Consider the following 21,100-nt stretch of genomic DNA (forward strand, 5'->3'; position numbering starts at 1 on the left):
CAGGGGAGTGACGCTCCGCGGTGGGCAAAAGGCTCACCCCGCTATCACCGCTGTATTGAGCTATAAGCTCTGGGGTCGCTTGCTTAGCTGGCGGGTGGTCGCCCAAGGCGGCCTTCCCGACTAAGCCCAGGGTTCCCCGGCCCTGGGTGGACGTGCAGCCCAGCCCCTGCTCTGCCGGCCTGCTCCAATGCAGCTCCACCATGGCTCTAAGCCATGGCGACTGGCCAAGCCCTTTGGTGAGAAAGGGTGGACGCTGGGGCAGCCGGTAGGGCGCCGCACCCTTGGTCAGGCCCGGTGGTCCCGGAGGTCCGGGCGGCCTTTGATCGGGCCAGCAAGGCCGAGACTTCTACTTCCTCTCTTGTGTGCTGCCTCTTTTGACAACCTCACTCTGTTCTTATCAGCTTAATATCTGATACGGATCCTATTTGGATCCAAGATATTAAACTTATTTTTGTGATGCGGCGGAGTGCTTGAAGCTTGCTTCACCTCCGCCACGGGTTGGCCCGGTATTGCACTACCTCCGGGATCGGCCCACTCACCCCCTGCGGGGTGAGTTCGACAATAAATTCAATGATAGAAGGAGTGTTCGGATTTACCCATGATACCGGGGTAAACGGCTTGGGTGCGTCGAGTGTCCGAGACGGTGGCGGCACGCCGCCCCGGCTGACGCGGTATTCGCGTGCAGGGAGTGCGCTAGCTGTGTTTACACTTACGATTGCTCTGGGAAAATAAATGTTTCCGTGTGTATTTCATATATGGAGGGTCTCTTTTATTTTGTTATGTTCACACGTACATACTCAAGTTTCTTATTTTTTTTAACGTTCCTACTCATATTAATAAAACTATTGAGGAAATTATCATTACTGTTTCGGAGGAAAGCTAGAAGTGTGTATACGATGTGTATGCATGTGCGATGTGTATGTATGTATGTGTGTAGAAGTGTGTATGTATGTGCCAAGCTATTTCCGCTTTTCGAATTCACCCGTTTCGCAACGAAAAATAAAAAAAGCCTCTAGAAAATGGGGTTTGGTTGGTGTTTCTGTTTACAGTTGCAGTGGCAAGCGAAGGCATTTTTATTTCACATCTTCACGCGGCGTCTGAACCTGAAGACGCGTGCTCTCGCCACGTCTACGCATCTACACTATTCCCCATCACAAATTAAAATCGCAAAGAACGCCACAGGACCCACTCCGCACACACCTGCTGTACGGTGGAGCGGCAAAGCCCCGATGTGCTTTTCCTATGTCCACTGACCTTTGGGGTTTGACGTCCCAAAACCACCATATGATTATGGGAAAATTTCGACCACCTGGGGTTCTTTCACGTGCACCCTAATCTGAGCACAGGGAAATGCAGCCGCCGCGGCCGGGATTCGATCCCACCACCTGCGGGTCAGCAGCCGAGTACCTTACGGCCATCAGACCACCACGGCGGGCATCGCCTTGTTGATCAAACACTTCATTTCTGAACACCATCTCATACCAGCTCATCCACCGTTGGCTCTCGTTAATTACAACGAACATCCTCGCACGCTCACCTCAATGGAATTGCCAGTTGCTGGAAGTTCCAAGAAAATTGCGCACTAGACGTTCGGACGCACCACGCACGTACCTGAAGCGACGTGGACCCCAGGACGCGTGAGATCACGCCCCGGGCGCGCTTTGCCTCCGTACCCACTCGTCACTCCTCACAGCTTCACTAAGCCGAGTATGTAGAAGTCGAAGAAGCAGAACAACAAACCAGCCAATCCCCCACAGTGGGTGTGAGCCACAAGTGAAGGTCAACAAAAACAAGCAACACCAGCGAGCGCAGTGACGAAGCTATCGTAATGGGGCGAAATAATCCACGAATATGGCTGCACGTTGACGCACGGTCGCATTTGTGCAACCACCCGTGTCTCCCGAAGACCGTCTGTCGCGCGTCTTCGACGAAAAGCGCAGGCGAGTACTTCTCCACTGATTTCCGCGACCACTTCACGACCGCCTTCGGCCGCCTCATGTCCGTCCGGCACGATCGACGGAGCGCCGCACCAGCGCCTCGTACACGCCACCATAGCACTCCTACCCCTCGGAATCAGCAAAACTCGGACGTTTTCGACCACGACAGACAGAACCTGCCGGCCCGTTGAACGCTTGAACGACATCGCAGCGTCAAGTCGCACACTCACGTTCCGTCACCCTCTGCCACATGATCCTTCATTCACCGGCTTCACAACCCACGCGGTAGACGTTTCGCACGCATTCCCGGGTCTGCCTTTCACGGCAGGACCTTCGTCGACCTCGGTGCGGTGTTCCGCCACGTCGGAACTTGCAAGGCATATGTTGAGCGTGCTGAAGCAGCCAAAGGCACCACCTTTTTGCCGATGATTGTGGGCGTCGTTGCAGAGGCGTTGCTTGGGCAGCCGGCGTAGAAGCCATGTTGGATGGGTGACGTATTCACATTTTGCACAGTCATTTTTTTTTTTTCCTTCCTTCCAGACTTTGGTGCTCGAGTTGGACATGTACACTATGCATCAGTTTTTAAAACAAATGCTGTAGCATCCCTCGCGACATGCCTGATAATGTTCGCCAGCAAGCATTTGGTGTGACGTCATGGGCGCATAGAGAGTACGCATGCAAGCAAGCACGCGTGGCTTCGACCTCTGGGAAAAAGAAGGTTTCAGTTTTAACATGTTTGTAAGCGAAACTAGAAACTTCAAGCGGACTGGGGATAAAAGCAATGCCGTGAAGCCAGCGCTGCCGCTGTCGGTGCACAATGCTGGTTGTGCATGGGTGGACGTCGGAATTGCTTTGCTACTGTTTGCCCGGCTTTTGGCCAGAACTAAGTACGAGGTGTGAAAGAATGGATTTTAATTACGTGCTAATGAATTGCATCGCTTCTCGGCCTTTTGGCTAAGATCAAAGTGTCGAGCTAGCTGTTTTCTACGAGTCACCCTGCGAGACCTGGGGTCACGTCACGCTGACGTCGGCCCCCGGCCCCTCTGAAGACCGAAGAAAGAAGACGCCCCGTAGCAGCGCTGCTCCGTTCCGCGCGCGTCTGCCGCTCCTGGGTTCCCGGCTCCCGCCTGGTGCCCCCTGATGCCTGCAGCCGCTTGGACCCGGACAACGCCTGCTGCCCCGGAGTCCCCCTGCCGTCTTCGCGGCGCCTACCTACCTCTACTGAGCGGTCTTCGCCTCGGCTGAGCCGCCCACTCTACTAGAGTGCAGCCCGTCTGCACATTACAAGTTTCCACAAGTCTCGCCCTCCTGGGACCAGCGTCCTCAAGAATGGCGACCCCAATGGAGCTCCCAGCCCGGGAGAACTGTTTTTTGTTCACCGCGCCGGAAGGCGACGTAAGCATAGATAATTTGATTGATGCTGTTGAATTGACTGCCGGTGACGATAGTGTTTATGTGTTGCAGCACATGGGCGGTGCCAGGTTTCTCGTTTGTACCCGGAACGCTAGCCAGGCGACGAAGTTAATGGTTGCGGAAGGTTTCCGCGTGAACGACCAGCACGTGCCGGTTGAGGCCGTCGGGCCACCGGTCACGTTTGTTAACGTTTACCGGTACCCCGTGTACATGTCCGACGAGACGCTTGGCAACGCCCTTGCGCAGTACGGCAAAATTAAGGGCATTTCCTTTGCCCCTGTAACAACGAGGTTTAATAAGCTTAGCGGTGTTCGAGTTGTTAAAATTGAGATGAGTCGACCGGTGCCCAACTTCATCACCATCGCGGGCCACCGAGTAATGTTTGAGTACCGCGGGATGCGCCGTGTGTGCGCGCGCTGCGGCGAGGTCGGGCACATGGCGACCGCGTGCACGGCCGCGTTTTGCAAGCGTTGTGGCGTCTTCGGCCACGACACAGAGGGCTGCACAGCTGAGTGTACGCGTTGCGGGGGCCGTCACGGGACGCGCGAGTGTTTTCGCAGGCGCTCCTACGCGGCCGCTGCCCGCGGTTCGTCGGTGCTGACAGTCGCCAACGCAGCACTTAGCCAGTCATCCGGTGCCCCTTCGCCGAGGTCGGGTGAGACCACTTCGCGTCTACAGGTCCTCACGCCGAAGATCACGCCCCGCACGACCACAAGGGGCCCTCTCTCTTGGCGTCGCGACGGGGAATCAGTCTCAAGCGCAAGCGGCAGTGCGGCGTCTTCGGGCGTAAAGGAAGAGACGTGCGGAGCGTCTGCCTCCGTTAGTTCGGCGTCGGCGTCCTCTGGCGCAGAAACAAACGATACCGAGACGGGCCTGACGCGATCGGCGTCCATTACAACACCCGCGAGCCTATCGGGCGCCGAGGACTGGCCGCCTTTGGCTACCTTAGAGGACGCGTCTCCGGCGCCTCCTGAGCAAGAGGAGACGAGCCACCCCGTCTCCGACGCGCCGGCCAACGTGCTGGCCCCTGTCTCGGCACGGGATTTGGAAGCGCCTCAGCAAGCCCTGGCCAGGGATGACAGGCCTATTGTGAGCCGCGGGCACTATGCCCTGCCTGAAGACGAGGACCACGCGCCGTCAGACCCTTCCCCCGAGCAGGTTGTGCCCCGCGAGAGCCGGCGACCGGACCCGCCCGTGGTTCGCCCGGCGTCTGGCCGCGAGCGGAGATCTCGCTCGCGCTCGCGTCGTCGCCGCGGTGACGGGGCCGGTCGCGATTCGGGCGTACGGGCCTCAAGTCGTGACAGGGGCCGCGAGCCGAGGTCTCGCTCGCGTCGCCGTCACGGAGACGAGCCGCAGCGCAACTCCCGTGAGGGTTCCCCCACTCGCGAGGCGAGGCAGCGGCGGACCGGGCTAGGGGTTGGAAGTAGTGACAGCGACGCCCCGCCGAAGGCGAAGACCCCGAGGTTGGGTAACGGCGCCGCGTCCAAGGGGGACCCCCCCGCGGATGGCGGTGAGACGATCGAGTAGTCCGCCGGCGTCTCGGCGCCATGCGGCATCGGGGTGGGGTGGAAGGGGGTTGCTTGCGCGCCTCCGACGCGCCGCGCCTTTCCGCCTGGAGTGTGAGCAGACGCGTTTCGCGTCCTCTGTGCCGGGAGTGGTTTTTTCCATTTTACTGATTCCACCTGGCTTCCCTCTGTGTTTTGCGGCGACGCAGCTCGCGTCGTCTGCTCCTACTTAGCTTGGTACATTTTTTCTGGCTCACTTTGTTCTGTTTGTTTTTCGCTGCGACGCAGCTCGCGCTGATGGCGTCGTCTGCTTTTCATCTGTGGCCGGGCCTGTCGCCTTCGGGTTCTCTGTATGCGCTGCTCCGCGCCCTCGCTGGCTGCGCTGCACTAAGCTCACGGGCGGCGGCATACATAAAAATGAGGTCACGAACTCGCAGCTGCTCTAGGCTCGCGCCCGGTGGCGGCATGCATAGGGTGGGGTCGCGGGCCCGTTCCGCTTTGCCTTGCGCGGCCGTGCGCCGCTTCACGCCGCCTCCTCTCCCGCGGGTCGTTTGTTGGCACTCCTCTGGCCGCGCTCGCTTTCGTCTCGCTCCGTCCCCTCTCCCACGTGGTTTTCAACGATGCATCAAGAGGTGCGCTCGCTTCTGCGTCGCCCGTTCGCTCCGGACTGCTTTCCGCGCGCGCCCGGCGCGCCCGGGCCTGCTGCGCTCCCGGCGCGGTTTCTCGGGTCGTGTCTCATGTTAGCTAAGAAGGCTACCCGAAGAACAAAGCGGCGCGCCTGCTCCGACGGCCGCGCCGCATTCCGCTCTCCCGCTTTCTCTCACCCTCTGCTGTCCCGCTCGCCTGGCTGGGCCCCTTCCACTCTTTAGTGCAGCACTCTTCTCGCCCCTTTGGCGCGCGCTCCACTGATGCCCAACTCTCCTAGTTATCGCGCCTTTCATCGTTCCTTCTCCCCCCGAGAGAGGCACCGCGCTCCGACTGACGGAACATGGCTGCGCTGCGGTTCGCCACGCTAAATATTCGCGGCTTTCGCGATAGGGGCAAACAAGCAGCCGTATTGTCGTTCGCCCGTTCCAAAGGCATTGATCTCCTCTTTCTCCAGGAGACCAACTTTCGCTCCCCGCTCGACGTAATTAGCTTTAAGCACAACTGCCAAGCCGAAGGTTTTTTTTCTCTAACATGTGCGAGGGCTTGTGGCGTCGGGGTCGTATTTGTGACGGGCAGGTTCCGACAGAAGTCCCACTGTGTCTTCGGTGCAAACGGGCGTACACTTGTGCTCGACGTCTTCGTTGACGGGTCAAAGGTGCGCTTCGTTAACGTTTACGCACCGGTGACGAGGTCGGACACCAGCAATTATTTTAAGGAGCTGCATGGCTACCTGGTGGAGTCCGTTCCCCACGTGGTTCTCGGGGACTTCAATTGCGTCGTGGACTCTATAAGAGACGTCCGGGGCCCGGGTCAAGGCGGCTCAACTTACCACGCCAAAGAGCTGGTCAGGATCCTCCGACACCTGCGGCTCACGGACGCCTGGGTACACGTACATGGAAACGAGTTCGCCCCCACCCGAACCTCGCGAACAACGGCCAGCAGGCTTGACCGAGCCTACGTCCCCGAGCGCCTCGTCGGTTCTATATCGGCGTGCGAGGTTCTCACCCTCCCAGACGGGCTGGCGGACAGAACCGACCACCTCCCGTTAGTTACAACGGTGAAGGGGACGCCCGGCCCTCATCCAAGAAACAAAGCTTGGCGCCTCGACCCGGCCCTCATAAAAGACCACACGAGTGCCCTCAGAATATCCGCGTTCCTGGAGGAGACGATTGAGGCCTCTCCCTGTACCAGCCCCGCGGAATGGGACGACTTGAAGGCGAGATGGAGAGCGTTCCTGCAAGAAGAAGGCAGCGTGAGGAAGAAACGCATCACAAAAGAGATGAACGAGCTACTCCGCCGGATGCGGATTGTACAGAGTGCAGACCACCTCACGACTTGTACACGCGACTATCTCCACTCGCTTCAAGTCCAGCATGAACGCCTCTTCCGGGAAATCGCGCGCAACGCACATGAATCCCGAGTCGCTGCGGGGGACGTGCCAGATCTGAACATGAATGAGGTGCGTGGTACCGGTTCCCTTCGAATCTCGGAGGTGCAAAGGCCTGACGGCAGTTTGATCACCGACCCCACCGAGATCGAAGCGGAGTTCCATAACTACTTCGAGGCCTTTTTTCACGAGCCGGACCCTAGTGGCCCACTCCCAGAGGCGGCTCTCATGGCCAATCTGTGTTCGCGCCTGCCCCGACTCGCCGAAGATGAGGGCACGGTTCTGTGCGGCCCAGCAACGGAAGAGGAACTTCGCGCTGCCATCCGAGCCATGCCGCCTGACTCAGCTCCAGGCACTGATGGCCTGACAGCCGGCTTTTACGCGACTTTCTTTGAAGTTTTGCGAGCCCCGCTGCTGGCCATGGTCAACCTGGTCCTCGAGAACCATGTGAAACCGGATTCATTCAGCGAAGGGCGCATCACCCTCATTCTCAAGGACGGCGCATCCCCGCGCGAGCTGTCGTCATGGCGCCCGATCTCTCTACTCAATGTAGACTATAAGATCGTGGCGTCCATATTGAACACCAGGCTAAGAACCTTCTTGCCGGACTTGATAGCCCCCCACCAAGCCTGCGCCGTGCCTGGCCGGTCAATGTTCGCCAACCTCACTGCCACCAGAGATGTTTTTGAATACGCGACCCAGAAAAGAGTCTCGGGTGCCTTCCTGTCCCTCGACCAAGCCAAGGCGTTCGACAGGGTGAGGCACACGTACCTCTTTGAAGTGCTCCGTCAGTTCGGGCTCCCGCAGGAGTTTGTGGCTGCCATCGAGCTTCTGTACACCAACCTGCGTAGTTGCGTCGCGGTGAACGGCACGACCACTGCTTTCTTCCGGTACACGAGAGGCATTAGGCAAGGGTGCCCCTTAGGCCCAACCCTGTTTGTCCTCTCGATAGAGCCTCTGCTGACAACTCTGGCTAGCGACGAACGTATTCGAGGCCTGCCAATGACTGGTGCCGAGGAGATTAGAGTCCTGGCGTTTGCCGACGACATATCCCTGTTCCTCAAGGACGCACGAAGTCTCGACCGCTTCCGCAGCGTATTTGAACTATACGCTAAGGTGTCGGGAGCCCAACTGAACGAGAGAAAGAGCCGAGCACTGCTCTTCGGTCCGTTCCCTACTGAAGCAATAGGCGACATAGTACCGGTCTCCACGGTTAAGGTCCTCGGCGTCTACTTTAACCGAGAAGGCGTCGACGTTTCCACATGGACAAGGGTCATCGACAGGGCTGCACAGCTCACCGAGCGCGCTGCACTGCTCAACTTGACCCTGCGTGAAAAGGCCGTCGCAATCAAGACTAGTATACTTGCCTTGGCCTCCTACGTGAGCAGGGTGTCAGTGATGCCGGTGCGGATGGCCACACGACTCGGCACGTTAGCCAACGACCTACTATGGGGCAGGACACCACCCCCTGTCAAACGAACCCTCCTCCAGTTGGAAGTTAAAGAGGGGGGGCTGGGCCTCCCGCACGCACTCACCTTGAGCAAACTGCTGGCCTTGAAAACGGCTCGCAAGGTGGCGCAAGCAGAAAACTATGTTGGGAGAGGCTTGCTGCACTATTGGAGCGGCCCGTCGAACAGTTGGCTCGATGCCGGCCGACACACTGGCCCGCACGCTGAATCGCCCTCGCCCTTTTACAAGGTAGCAGCGGCGACGGCACGCATGCTGCGCAAGGAAGCGCCGAATTGTGATCCCGACGCGGAGCAGCCGGCCCGCATAGTGGAGGCACTCACGGCGAGCCAGCTCAGCGACGAGGACAAGCAACGAGCAGAGAAAGCCAAGCGCGACCTCTCACTGCTTCATAGCTCGCTACTCTGCGATATCCAGGATTTTCTCTGGAAGAGGGCGTGGGAGGTCCTCCCTACTAGGTGCCGCCTGAAGAAACTAGGTATTGTGCCCGACGACGCCTGCCCAAATTGCAGGGAACCAGAAACACAGAAGCACGCCTTGCTGGAGTGTTCAGCTGCGCGACCAGTCTGGCGCATGGTAGCGCACACCTTTGGGATCCGCCCCCCGCCAGGTCACGGACGCAACAGGGGCGCGTTTGCGCGGCTTGTTACCGCCTGTACCCTTTTTGTTGTGTGGCAGCGCCGCTCCCTCGCGGAAGCGCGACGACGGCCAGTTCGGGCAGCACCACCGGCCGTTACGCGTATTAGAAGGCTGGTGTGGGAGATCCTCTCCCGAGAACTCGAGGCCAGCGGTGAGGAGATGTTCCTACGCCGCTGGCACACGAAATTTTTCTTCATGAGAGAGGGCAAGTTGGCTGCTCCAATTTTGCACTACTAACACCTCTCGACTCCTGAGGAGTCCCCAACTCAGGAGCAATGGCATGTTTAGTCCCAAACGAAGGTGACCCCCCCCCCACCCCGCTCCCCAGATCCACCTCCATCCACCTCCGTAGCACCGGTTTTCATATAGTCACTAGCTTGACACTGTGTTGTTGCCGCTGGCCCCGCCCGTCGACACTAGGGCGTAGCTGGTTATTGTACATACGTACATAGGATCCCGTTCACATCTGTGTGCGTGTTTTGTTTCCTGATTAGTTCATCTTTGTAACAACTCCATCTTTGTAACAAGCTCCCTTGTATTTGCTTGTGTAAATGTACACTTGTATGTTCTCATTGCGTTTTTTTTTTTTTTTTGACGAAGTGTAACACACTTCTCTTTGTGTAGTGTATGTGCCCTTTTTTGATTAGTTCGCCTTTATGGTTGCAATATGTATAAGGATAATGCGCTCTTTTGTATCTACTTGTATATATTCATTGTGCCCCGGTTTGTTTATTTTGTAAAACGCATATACATGTCCTGCCATCTTTGTTTGAAGTCAAATAAACTTCTCTTTGTGTAGTATCTGTTCTTATCAGCTTAATATCTGATACGGATCCTATTTGGATCCAAGATATTAAACTTATTTTTGTGATGCGGCGGAGTGCTTGAAGCTTGCTTCACCTCCGCCACGGGTTGGCCCGGTATTGCACTACCTCCGGGATCGGCCCACTCACCCCCTGCGGGGTGAGTTCGACAATAAATTCAATGATAGAAGGAGTGTTCGGATTTACCCATGATACCGGGGTAAACGGCTTGGGTGCGTCGAGTGTCCGAGACGGTGGCGGCACGCCGCCCCGGCTGACGCGGTATTCGCGTGCAGGGAGTGCGCTAGCTGTGTTTACACTTACGATTGCTCTGGGAAAATAAATGTTTCCGTGTGTATTTCATATATGGAGGGTCTCTTTTATTTTGTTATGTTCACACGTACATACTCAAGTTTCTTATTTTTTTTAACGTTCCTACTCATATTAATAAAACTATTGAGGAAATTATCATTACTGTTTCGGAGGAAAGCTAGAAGTGTGTATACGATGTGTATGCATGTGCGATGTGTATGTATGTATGTGTGTAAAAGTGTGTATGTATGTGCCAAGCTATTTCCGCTTTTCGAATTCACCCGTTTCGCAACGAAAAATAAAAAAAGCCTCTAGAAAATGGGGTTTGGTTGGTGTTTCTGTTTACAGTTGCAGTGGCAAGCGAAGGCATTTTTATTTCACATCTTCACGCGGCGTCTGAACCTGAAGACGCGTGCTCTCGCCACGTCTACGCATCTACACTATTCCCCATCACAAATTAAAATCGCAAAGAACGCCACAGGACCCACTCCGCACACACCTGCTGTACGGTGGAGCGGCAAAGCCCCGATGTGCTTTTCCTATGTCCACTGACCTTTGGGGTTTGACGTCCCAAAACCACCATATGATTATGGGAAAATTTCGACCACCTGGGGTTCTTTCACGTGCACCCTAATCTGAGCACAGGGAAATGCAGCCGCCGCGGCCGGGATTCGATCCCACCACCTGCGGGTCAGCAGCCGAGTACCTTACGGCCATCAGACCACCACGGCGGGCATCGCCTTGTTGATCAAACACTTCATTTCTGAACACCATCTCATACCAGCTCATCCACCGTTGGCTCTCGTTAATTACAACGAACATCCTCGCACGCTCACCTCAATGGAATTGCCAGTTGCTGGAAGTTCCAAGAAAATTGCGCACTAGACGTTCGGACGCACCACGCACGTACCTGAAGCGACGTGGACCCCAGGACGCGTGAGATCACGCCCCGGGCGCGCTTTGCCTCCGTACCCACTCGTCACTCCTCACAGCTTCACTAAGCCGAGTATGTAGAAGTCGAAGAAGCAGAACAACAAACCAGCCAATCCCCCACAGTGGGTGTGAGCCACAAGTGAAGGTCAACAAAAACAAGCAACACCAGCGAGCGCAGTGACGAAGCTATCGTAATGGGGCGAAATAATCCACGAATATGGCTGCACGTTGACGCACGGTCGCATTTGTGCAACCACCCGTGTCTCCCGAAGACCGTCTGTCGCGCGTCTTCGACGAAAAGCGCAGGCGAGTACTTCTCCACTGATTTCCGCGACCACTTCACGACCGCCTTCGGCCGCCTCATGTCCGTCCGGCACGATCGACGGAGCGCCGCACCAGCGCCTCGTACACGCCACCATAGCACTCCTACCCCTCGGAATCAGCAAAACTCGGACGTTTTCGACCACGACAGACAGAACCTGCCGGCCCGTTGAACGCTTGAACGACATCGCAGCGTCAAGTCGCACACTCACGTTCCGTCACCCTCTGCCACATGATCCTTCATTCACCGGCTTCACAACCCACGCGGTAGACGTTTCGCACGCATTCCCGGGTCTGCCTTTCACGGCAGGACCTTCGTCGACCTCGGTGCGGTGTTCCGCCACGTCGGAACTTGCAAGGCATATGTTGAGCGTGCTGAAGCAGCCAAAGGCACCACCTTTTTGCCGATGATTGTGGGCGTCGTTGCAGAGGCGTTGCTTGGGCAGCCGGCGTAGAAGCCATGTTGGATGGGTGACGTATTCACATTTTGCACAGTCATTTTTTTTTTTTTCCTTCCTTCCAGACTTTGGTGCTCGAGTTGGACATGTACACTATGCATCAGTTTTTAAAACAAATGCTGTAGCATCCCTCGCGACATGCCTGATAATGTTCGCCAGCAAGCATTTGGTGTGACGTCATGGGCGCATAGAGAGTACGCATGCAAGCAAGCACGCGTGGCTTCGACCTCTGGGAAAAAGAAGGTTTCAGTTTTAACATGTTTGTAAGCGAAACTAGAAACTTCAAGCGGACTGGGGATAAAAGCAATGCCGTGAAGCCAGCGCTGCCGCTGTCGGTGCACAATGCTGGTTGTGCATGGGTGGACGTCGGAATTGCTTTGCTACTGTTTGCCCGGCTTTTGGCCAGAACTAAGTACGAGGTGTGAAAGAATGGATTTTAATTACGTGCTAATGAATTGCATCGCTTCTCGGCCTTTTGGCTAAGATCAAAGTGTAGTCCTACCTCTCGGGACTACATTTTTGGCCTTTGGGCCGGGGTTGGATGCCCCCCCTTGAGGGGGGACAACCCTTTTCACTCTTTTTTTTCTTTCTCCTCTCGCTTCTCTTTTCCCGCTTCCTTCTTACGCTTGCGGTGCATCCAAACCGGGTTCCTTCGGGAGCTGACTGGGCAGTTGCACCGCAACTTATACGTTCTTCCCCTGTCCTGAGGTCAGGGCGTGGGTCTGAACCCACCCCTGACCGCCTGGCCTCTCCAGCAGGACTGTCTGGGGTCTTTGGACCCGCGAAGGTGTTATGCCTGCGGGATCCACTTGCGGCCTCTCTTCGGGGTGCGGCAGCAGGGGAGTGACGCTCCGCGGTGGGCAAAAGGCTCACCCCGCTATCACCGCTGTATTGAGCTATAAGCTCTGGGGTCGCTTGCTTAGCTGGCGGGTGGTCGCCCAAGGCGGCCTTCCCGACTAAGCCCAGGGTACCCCGGCCCTGGGTGGACATGCAGCCCAGCCCCTGCTCTGCCGGCCTGCTCCAATGCAGCTCCACCATGGCTCTAAGCCATGGCGACTGGCCAAGCCCTTTGGTGAGAAAGGGTGGACGCTGGGGCAGCCGGTAGGGCGCCGCACCCTTGGTCAGGCCCGGTGGTCCCGGAGGTCCGGGCGGCCTTTGATCGGGCCAGCAAGGCCGAGACTTCTACTTCCTCTCTTGTGTGCTGCCTCTTTTGACAACCTCACTCTGTTCTTATCAGCTTAATATCTGATACGGATCCTATTTGGATCCAAGATATTAAACTTATTTTTGTGATGCGGCGGAGTGCTTGAAGCTTGCTTCACCTCCGCCACGGGTTGGCCCGGTATTGCACTACCTCCGGGATCGGCCCACTCACCCCCTGCGGGGTGAGTTCGACAATAAATTCAATGATAGAAGGAGTGTTCGGATTTACCCATGATACCGGGGTAAACGGCTTGGGTGCGTCGAGTGTCCGAGACGGTGGCGGCACGCCGCCCCGGCTGACGCGGTATTCGCGTGCAGGGAGTGCGCTAGCTGTGTTTACACTTACGATTGCTCTGGGAAAATAAATGTTTCCGTGTGTATTTCATATATGGAGGGTCTCTTTTATTTTGTTATGTTCACACGTACATACTCAAGTTTCTTATTTTTTTTAACGTTCCTACTCATATTAATAAAACTATTGAGGAAATTATCATTACTGTTTCGGAGGAAAGCTAGAAGTGTGTATACGATGTGTATGCATGTGCGATGTGTATGTATGTATGTGTGTAGAAGTGTGTATGTATGTGCCAAGCTATTTCCGCTTTTCGAATTCACCCGTTTCGCAACGAAAAATAAAAAAAGCCTCTAGAAAATGGGGTTTGGTTGGTGTTTCTGTTTACAGTTGCAGTGGCAAGCGAAGGCATTTTTATTTCACATCTTCACGCGGCGTCTGAACCTGAAGACGCGTGCTCTCGCCACGTCTACGCATCTACACTATTCCCCATCACAAATTAAAATCGCAAAGAACGCCACAGGACCCACTCCGCACACACCTGCTGTACGGTGGAGCGGCAAAGCCCCGATGTGCTTTTCCTATGTCCACTGACCTTTGGGGTTTGACGTCCCAAAACCACCATATGATTATGGGAAAATTTCGACCACCTGGGGTTCTTTCACGTGCACCCTAATCTGAGCACAGGGAAATGCAGCCGCCGCGGCCGGGATTCGATCCCACCACCTGCGGGTCAGCAGCCGAGTACCTTACGGCCATCAGACCACCACGGCGGGCATCGCCTTGTTGATCAAACACTTCATTTCTGAACACCATCTCATACCAGCTCATCCACCGTTGGCTCTCGTTAATTACAACGAACATCCTCGCACGCTCACCTCAATGGAATTGCCAGTTGCTGGAAGTTCCAAGAAAATTGCGCACTAGACGTTCGGACGCACCACGCACGTACCTGAAGCGACGTGGACCCCAGGACGCGTGAGATCACGCCCCGGGCGCGCTTTGCCTCCGTACCCACTCGTCACTCCTCACAGCTTCACTAAGCCGAGTATGTAGAAGTCGAAGAAGCAGAACAACAAACCAGCCAATCCCCCACAGTGGGTGTGAGCCACAAGTGAAGGTCAACAAAAACAAGCAACACCAGCGAGCGCAGTGACGAAGCTATCGTAATGGGGCGAAATAATCCACGAATATGGCTGCACGTTGACGCACGGTCGCATTTGTGCAACCACCCGTGTCTCCCGAAGACCGTCTGTCGCGCGTCTTCGACGAAAAGCGCAGGCGAGTACTTCTCCACTGATTTCCGCGACCACTTCACGACCGCCTTCGGCCGCCTCATGTCCGTCCGGCACGATCGACGGAGCGCCGCACCAGCGCCTCGTACACGCCACCATAGCACTCCTACCCCTCGGAATCAGCAAAACTCGGACGTTTTCGACCACGACAGACAGAACCTGCCGGCCCGTTGAACGCTTGAACGACATCGCAGCGTCAAGTCGCACACTCACGTTCCGTCACCCTCTGCCACATGATCCTTCATTCACCGGCTTCACAACCCACGCGGTAGACGTTTCGCACGCATTCCCGGGTCTGCCTTTCACGGCAGGACCTTCGTCGACCTCGGTGCGGTGTTCCGCCACGTCGGAACTTGCAAGGCATATGTTGAGCGTGCTGAAGCAGCCAAAGGCACCACCTTTTTGCCGATGATTGTGGGCGTCGTTGCAGAGGCGTTGCTTGGGCAGCCGGCGTAGAAGCCATGTTGGATGGGTGACGTATTCACATTTTGCACAGTCATTTTTTTTTTTTTCCTTCCTTCCAGACTTTGGTGCTCGAGTTGGACATGTACACTATGCATCAGTTTTTAAAACAAATGCTGTAGCATCCCTCGCGACATGCCTGATAATGTTCGCCAGCAAGCATTTGGTGTGACGTCATGGGCGCATAGAGAGTACGCATGCAAGCAAGCACGCGTGGCTTCGACCTCTGGGAAAAAGAAGGTTTCAGTTTTAACATGTTTGTAAGCGAAACTAGAAACTTCAAGCGGACTGGGGATAAAAGCAATGCCGTGAAGCCAGCGCTGCCGCTGTCGGTGCACAATGCTGGTTGTGCATGGGTGGACGTCGGAATTGCTTTGCTACTGTTTGCCCGGCTTTTGGCCAGAACTAAGTACGAGGTGTGAAAGAATGGATTTTAATTACGTGCTAATGAATTGCATCGCTTCTCGGCCTTTTGGCTAAGATCAAAGTGTAGTGTTGGCTTGTCCATCCTACTCCTGCTCTTTGTAGAAGCAATCGACCACCCGCCCGGTTAGTGCGGTGTCTTTCTCTGTCTCTTCTTGTGTTGTTGTTGTGTGCATGCCTTCTTAGCTTGTTCGAGCGACCAGCAACGACTGCCTGCGGATTCTTGGACCCCCCTGCTGACACTTGGTTCCTGCTGCCCTGGATTTCTGGCTCTGGTCATTGGTGAGATGCTAGTTCTTTAAAACACTTCTTTTTTTGCCTTTCTTTTCCGCCCCCCTTTGGGGGGGTGGGTTCTCGTGCTCGGCGAGACGGGCTGCTCCAACCGGCCTTGCCGGCAGCTTCCCGTCTGATAAGCACCCTTTTTCTTGTGTATTAGTTGGCTCAGCGGCCCTTGCATCATCTGCCCAAGTGATGTAAGATAGCGCAAGCCTTCCTTGCACGCTTTTTTTTTTTTTTCCTTTCGGAGCGCGCCTCTACTCTGGACACCAGCGAGCGCCGCTGGTGACCACGTGGAAGCAGCGTCTCCGCTCTCTCCTCTTTCTTCACTTTTCTCTCTCTTTTTTTCTTTCTTTTTTTTCTTTTTTTCCTCTCTTCTACTTTCCGTCCACGTGGCCCGCGCTAAGGCTCCCCTCCCGCTCCCACTGTTGCCAGCTACACTAACAATGTAGCCAGGCGACTTTCTCTCCACTCTTGCACGCTCCTTTTTTTTTTTTTTTTTTTTTTTTTCCGGAAGCGCCTCTGCTGACACGTGTCAGTAGAGGGCACGCTCAACCGGGTTCTCCTGCCTTCCCTTTTTTTTTTTTCTTTTCTCTTCTCTCACTCGCTCTCTTTCCTCTGTCTTCTTTACTAATTCCTTCTGGTACCCTCCTCTCTGCTGAGGCGGTCAGTACTCTCTCTGCCTTCTTGGGGCTGCCAGCTGCACTCAACATGTAGCGGGTAGCCCGCGACTCTCACTGGTGCGCACGCCGTGGTTTTTTTTTTCTCTCTTCATTTTCCTTTTCTTCCTCTTCCTCTCTCGGCGAGCGCACCCCTCTTCTCTCTTCTCCCCCGACTAGGGGGAGGAGGTCACACACTCCCTCCTTTTCTTCCCCTTTGTCTTAGGTCGTCAGCTACACTTAAACATGGGTTGACGATCACCCCCCCCCCCACCCTTTTTTTTTTCCTTCTCTTCTTTCTCTATCTCCTCTCCATCTTTCTACTTCTCATTCAAGTGTACAGTGCCGTCTTTTATTGAAGTGTTTTTTCTCAAGATGCCTAAGTGTTCTCACAATGATGTACATCCGGCCGTGATAATCCTGTTTTCTTTAGAAGTGTTCGCCCACCAGTAGGTGATGTCCGAGGAGGTAGGTCCCCCGAATACAGGGGAGACCGGGACGCCCACTGCACCGAGGCCGCGAGATGCCCAAAACCAACCCCAGCTAGGCAAGGAGGGACAGACCCTTGATGTCTTTTTCCCAATACCACACAGCTTCACCTGCCCCATAGACAAATGTGGGGTACGGTACTCCGGGATCAGCTGGACAAGCAGGCGACAAAGCTTGGTGCGGCATCTACTAGATGAGCATGAGCTCAAAGTAAAGGTGGCATACACCTGTACCCTATGCTCCACGACCGGCCTTGGGCTGCATCCCACACTCCACTCCTGCATCGCAAGAGGTAGACACGAGCTGTCGCCCCTCGACCTCAACAGGCACAAGTGTCCACAATGCCCTGCCACCATGACAACAAGGAAGGGACTGGACAACCACATGCGCAAACACAAAAGACAAGAAGCACAGCACATGAACGAGGGACCAACGACTTCAAGGACTTCGAGGGCGGCACCTACTGCAACTCCGACTGGCCGACCCCCCCGCGCTGCTGCCGGCAACCAAGCCACACGGACAATGACCCTTCGATCGTCACAGAGCTCCAACTCAACGACGTCAACGAGATCATCACCAAGCGAGGACAGCACGACACTGAGCGCAACGCCGGACTCTCCAGCACCAACAGAGCTGGCACTCACACCTTCCTCCCCCCTTCTAGGTGACTTGCAGGAAATCCCTGACCGGGTTTCGGCAACTACGGGCACCCCATCGCCCACGCCTAGCGAGGCCGCCACAGCGAGGAGCAGGTCTTCATGTGCCTCTCTGTTCTCACAGGTTGGAAATGCATCCTCCATCACGCCGAGTCCCAGGCAACATGAGTCACCGCACAGCGACACGGACCACGACAACCCACGGCGTTCCCGGCCACCATCACCGGACCGGGCCCTTACCCCTCTCCCTCCTCTCTTAGGCAGCACAGCTTGCTCTCCAAGCCAGAGCTCCAGGGATGCGACAATTCCATCAGCAACCAGCGAGGAGGAGTCACCACCAGAAGGGTCACGGTTTTCGTCCCGTCTCCAGCAGGATCCAGACACAGCCCGCGCTACTCAGAGGACCAGTCAACAAGGAGCACCGCAGCACAGCTTGGACACGGCACAAGGGAACCCTCAACCAAGTCCATCAGCCAGGAGTGTCAGCCACAGCGTCGACTCCCCCACACCCCCAACGTCACCCGAGGGACTTTCGATAGACGACGCAGGCGGCGAATCACAGGACCCCGCCCCACAGACAGTGAACCCCGGCGAGATCACCCTCTCCGGGCCAATCGACGACACAAGCGTACTCGCAGAGCAGACCCAGCGAATCCGGCAACTGCTTCGGGAGCCCGCCACTGCTGAGCGCTGGGACGACTTCCTCTCCATCCTGGAGGAGGCCGTATCGGCGGTGAGGAGGGAGGCGAAAATTCCAGACAACCCTGCCGGTGGAAAACCCCGCGTCCCGACCAACCCGAACAACGCCCAGCAGATACAGGGCCTGTATCGTCGCAACCGCCGTCGGGCTGTTCGTGTCATCGTACAGGGCGAGACAAAACTATGCGAGATTCCGCTCGACAGACTGAAGCAACATTTTGCTGAAACATGGGCGCCGAAGGAGGGGAACACCCACCTGCTCCTTAACAAGGCTCGTCCGGACGACATGACAGAGATCTGCCTCGCCCGATTCACCAGCGACGAGGTGGCGGCCCGTCTTCGCAGATGCGTAAACACGGCCCCGGGCAGGGACAGGATCACCTACCGTCATTGGAAGGAACATGATCCTGATGGTCTCTTTCTCTCCGCAGCATTCAACGTGTGCCTCCAGTTCAATCGAGTGCCCGATGCCTGGAAGGAAACGAGGACCATCCTCATCCACAAGAAGCGTGATCCGAGTGAGGTCACGAATTGGAGAACTATTGCCTTTGGGAACACTATCTCCAAGCTGTATGCGGGCTGCCTAGCTTCCCGCATGCAGCCGTGGGTGTGTGACCATGACGTGCTCTCGAGGTGTCAAAAGGGGTTCCTGCCGCACGACGGCGTGTTTGAACACAACTTCGTGCTGCAGGAGCGCCTGGACGCCGCGCGGGCCGGCGGTGGTGACCTTTGCGTGGCCTTTCTCGGCTTCGCCAACGCATTCGGCTCAGTTCCGCACAACGCATTAATCGATTCTCTTCGTGGTGCAGGTGCGGGAGAGGACTTCTGCGCAATCATCGCAGACCTCTACCGAGACAACGCCACCCGGATTGTCGCCGAAGCTGGGACAACGGCCCCAGTCACAATCTCCGCCGGAATTAGACAGGGCTGCCCACTGAGCGGCCTGCTCTTCAACTTGGTGCTCGATCCAGTCATTCGGGCGGTCCAAGGAGGTGAGAGGCAGCACAATGTGCTGGCTTACGCCGATGATTTGACCCCCTTGGCGGACAGCCCCAAGAAACTGCAGGACCGCATCAACGTCGTGGCAGCTCTCGCGGGCCAGCTGGGACTTCGGCTGAACCCCAAGAAGTGCAGAAGCCTGCACCTCTCTGGTAGGACTCCCGTAGGCACTAGGGACACGAAATTCTTCGTCGACGGAGAAGAGATCCCTCGCATCAGTGACTACGAGAGTCAATCTTTTCTAGGACGCCCCGTCGGGTTCAGCCTTCTCCAAGACCGCTCTAAGGTCGATGAGGCGATCTCCGTCGGCCGCACCCTGCTCGAGTCCATGCTTGCCCCATGGCAGCGAATTGATGCACTGAAAACTTTTGTCTTTCCAGCACTCAACTTCGCCATGCGGTGCGGACAAGTGGGCAAGGCGGAATGGGCCCGCCTAGACGACGCACTCCGGCCCCTGATAAAGAAAACTCTTTATCTTCCAGGTAACGCTGCAAACAACTACCTCTACGGCAGCGCAGCGGCCGGAGCAGCTGGAATCCCCCTCGCCGCAGACACAAGTGACGCCTGCCGCGTGGACAACGCCTTCAAGCTTCTGACCTCGGCCGATCTCGAGGTCCGGGAACTTGCCTTCGAAGCGCTAACCAAAATTGTCTCCAAGCGCATTCGCAGGCGGGCCACCAACGAGGAGCTCGCCTGCTACCTCAGCGGCGAAACGGAGGGCATTTTCCAGGCACGGCCGACACAACTGCAGTCCGTCTGGACCGAGGCTCGGAAGGCTTCCCGCACGCTACACGTCACCTGGGAAATTTTCGAGGACGGGGGGACCAGCATCACGTGTGACGGAGAGGAAACTCTCACGTCAAAGAAACGACGAAAAGTGGTGAAAACGCTGCGCTTCCGAATGATGCGGGCACGCGATCGCTTCCTTCAAGAAATGCCCAATCAAGGGAAGGCAATGGAATGCGTCGCCGCAGACCCGAGCAGCTCCCACTTCATGCGCTCCGGCAAATTCACCCGCTTTTGCGACTGGCGCTTCATTCACAGGGCACGCCTGAACCTCCTACCTGTGAATGGAGCCAACCCATGGACCACCTCCACCGACAAACGATGCCGTGTGTGCGGTTACGCAGTGGAAACGCTGCCACACGTCCTGGGTCACTGCATGCGCCACAGCATGGCCTACACCAGTCGTCACAACAAGATTGTGGCGAGGGTGAAACAAGCCGCCAGCAAGAAGTTCACGGTCACGCATGAGAACAGAGCGGTTGGTACCACCAACCTTCGCCCCGACCTCGTTCTCGCCAGGGGGGAAGAGGCGATCATCGTGGACGTGACCTGCCCCTTTGACAACCGGCTCAAAGCACTCGAGGCAGCCCGACTGGAAAAGGAACGAAAATACGAACCAGTTCGGGACTTCTTGCTCCGCCGCTACCAGAGAGTCACGATCGAAGCAGTCGTCGTCGGCATGCTTGGCTCCTGGGACCCGGCAAATGACAGAGTTTTCAAAAAACTCTGCAGCCGGAGATATCTCCGGTTACTTAAGAAGCTTGCAGTGAGCGAGACCATTGCAGCTTCTCGGGAAGTGTACTGCGCACACGTGGCCATAAAGTGACTGTCACTCGCTGGGCCACGTGCTGACAAAGTCACCCTCCCAAAGACATCGCAAAAATAAGAGGTGATACTACACGACACACGCCCCTTTCACTTTTTCTCCCCTGCTATTTCCTATTTTCACCTTCTCTATACACAGTTCACGATACACCACCTTCTTCCTTTCTGGTTGAAGGAACAAAAAATGAGAACAAGTTTTTCCTTTTCGGTCAG

At 56.1% G+C, this 21,100-nt stretch overlaps 1 non-coding gene and 2 pseudogenes across 1 annotated transcript; all 3 read left to right on the forward strand.

Moving 5' to 3' along the window:
- The first annotated feature begins 365 nt into the window (after window positions 1-365).
- On the forward strand, window positions 366-540 carry LOC142766402 (U2 spliceosomal RNA; annotated as a pseudogene).
- Window positions 541-9,757: 9,217 nt separating this feature from the next.
- LOC142766134 (U2 spliceosomal RNA) lies at window positions 9,758-9,950 on the forward strand. The gene has a single exon (XR_012884423.1). It is a non-coding gene; the product is annotated as a U2 spliceosomal RNA (small nuclear RNA).
- Window positions 9,951-13,024: 3,074 nt separating this feature from the next.
- LOC142766405 (U2 spliceosomal RNA) lies at window positions 13,025-13,199 on the forward strand (annotated as a pseudogene).
- The last annotated feature ends 7,901 nt before the right edge of the window (window positions 13,200-21,100 follow it).

The sequence above is a fragment of the Rhipicephalus microplus genome, chromosome 6 (genome assembly GCF_043290135.1).
Source record: "Rhipicephalus microplus isolate Deutch F79 chromosome 6, USDA_Rmic, whole genome shotgun sequence".
Lineage (NCBI taxonomy): Eukaryota > Metazoa > Arthropoda > Arachnida > Ixodida > Ixodidae > Rhipicephalus > Rhipicephalus microplus.